The sequence below is a fragment of the Trachypithecus francoisi genome, unplaced genomic scaffold (assembly GCF_009764315.1).
Source record: "Trachypithecus francoisi isolate TF-2019V2 unplaced genomic scaffold, Tfra_2.0 Lachesis_group2, whole genome shotgun sequence".
Classification (NCBI taxonomy): domain Eukaryota; kingdom Metazoa; phylum Chordata; class Mammalia; order Primates; family Cercopithecidae; genus Trachypithecus; species Trachypithecus francoisi.
The window spans coordinates 136,678,057-136,680,260 of NW_022681465.1; the positions used below are offsets into that span (position 1 = coordinate 136,678,057).

At 46.7% G+C, this 2,204-nt stretch overlaps 1 pseudogene; it reads left to right on the forward strand.

Annotated features, from left to right (window-relative positions):
• Nucleotides 1–240: 240 nt before the first annotated feature.
• On the forward strand, nucleotides 241–1,392 carry LOC117064570 (annotated as a pseudogene).
• Nucleotides 1,393–2,204: the final 812 nt, after the last annotated feature.

The following is a 2,204-nucleotide window of genomic DNA, read 5'->3' on the forward strand; positions in this document are numbered from 1 at the left end:
AACTTCTGGGCTCCAGCAATCCTCCCACCTCAACTCCCAAGGAGCTGAGACTATAGGTACATGCCATCACGCCCAGCTAGTTTTTATATTTTTTTGTAGAGATGGAATTTTGTCATGTTGGCCAGGTTGGTCTCAAACTCCTGAGTTAAAGCGATTTGCCTGCCTCAGCCTCCCAAAGTGCTGGGATTACAGGCATGAGCCACCGCACCCAGCCTGGTGCTGTCTTTCTCATCTTATAAGATGGTGGGTGAAAAAGTTGAGAAGCCAGATACTAAGGAGAAGAAATCTGAATCCAAGAAGGCTGATGCTAGTGGCAAGGTAACAAAGGGTAACCTCAAGGCCAATAAACCCAAGAAAGGGAAGCCCCACTGCAGCTGAAATCCTGTCCTCATCAGAGGAATTGACAGATATTCCCAACCTGCTATGTGTTCCAGAAAGGCACATACAAGAGGAAGTACTCAGCGGCTAAATCCAAGATTGAAAAGGAGAAGGTTCTTGCAACTGTTACAAAACCAGTTGGTGGTGACAAGAATGGTGGTGCCCCAGTGGTTAAACTTCACAAGATGCCTTATCATCCTACTGGAGATGTGTCTAAAAAGTTGTTGAGCAGCCAGGCGTGGTAGCTCATGCCTGTAATCCCAGCACTTTGGGAGGCTGAGGTGGGGAGATCACCAGAAGTCAGGAGTATGAGACCAGCCTGGTCAACATAGTGAAACCCCTTCTCTACTAAAAATACAAAAATTAGCCAGGAGTGGTAGTACGCACCTGTAGTCCCAGCTACTTGGGAGGCTGAGGCAGGAGAATCGCTTGAACCCAGGAGGCGAGAGGTAGCAGTGAGCCGAGATCGCACCATTGCACTCCAACCTGGGTGACACGGTGAGACTCTGCCTCAAAACAAAAACAAAAACAAAAACAAAAACCCTGCAGTCAGCATGCCAGAAAACTGCAAGCAGCATCGCTCCCAGGACCATTCTGCTCATCCTCACTGGGCGCCACAGAGGCAAGATGGTTTTCCTGGAGCAGCTAGCTGGGCAGTGACTTTTACTTGTGACTGGACCTCTGGTCCTCGATTGAGTTTCTCTGTGAAGAACACACCAGTAATTTGTCACTGCCACCTCTATAAAAATTGGTATCAGTCAGCAATGTGAAAATTTCAAAACGTCTTACTGATGCTTACTTCAAGAAGAAACTGCAGAAGCCCAGACACCACAAAGGTGAGATCTCTGGTGCAGAAAAAGAGAAATATGAAGTTACAGAAAGGTGTCTGGTTGATCAGAAAGCTGTGGACTGGCAAATTTTACCAAAATCAAAGCTATTCCTCAGTTCCAGGGCTAACAGTGATCTGTGTTTGCCCTGACGAGTAGAATTTATCCTCACACATTGATGTTCTAAATTTCTTAAGAAGATTCTAATTAAATAACTGATACATTTTTTTAATGTGGTGCTCACCTTCCCAACCCCTCTTGAAAGCAGGGCACGCAGGACTTTGAAACAGCAGTTAGAAATGCAGAGAATAGGAGACTGCAAAGAATCCATCCTGGGGGCGGGTGATAGCAAAACAAAATCCCATTCCCAGGAGAAGTAGGGTCAGCCTGTATGTAGCTAGCAGCACCTCTGCAGGCTGTGATAATCAGGCTCAGTGGCAAACACTGCAGGGACCCTGTCAGTCTGGTTCTGTGGCCAGTGGCTATTCACAATTCTAGCGTTGGTCCTGGTTGCCCACTCTCCTTTTGATCTTGCCCAATCCTCCAGCCTTTCAGGTCACTGTAGGGGGCTGTCCAATGCCCTTTCCATACATTTCTTCTCTGCTTATATCAGTCAGTTTCTGCTGCTTGCTCTGATTAGACCAGGGAGGTGGAAGTCTAGGAGGCAAATGCTTCAATTCTCCACAGTCCCTTGCCAGTCGCTTCACTGAAGGGGAGCCAGGGAGACCTAATTCTAGGATAAAATTCGGATTCTAGAATTTTGGCACCCTTAGATAAGACTATCTGTTTAATTATGACTCACAAATAGAATAGATCGGATTCTCGTTTCTCTGGCTAGCCAGAATGGGACTCTGAAGTAATTCATTTGTACTTGGCTACTCCAGGTAAATTTACCAGCCCTGTAGATGCCTGTTGGGGCTCAGAAAACAATACCCTAAAAGAAAGCCTCAGAAGCAAATGTTTCTGCCGGACTTGCTCCTGCCCTCCTGTCTCTCAGTC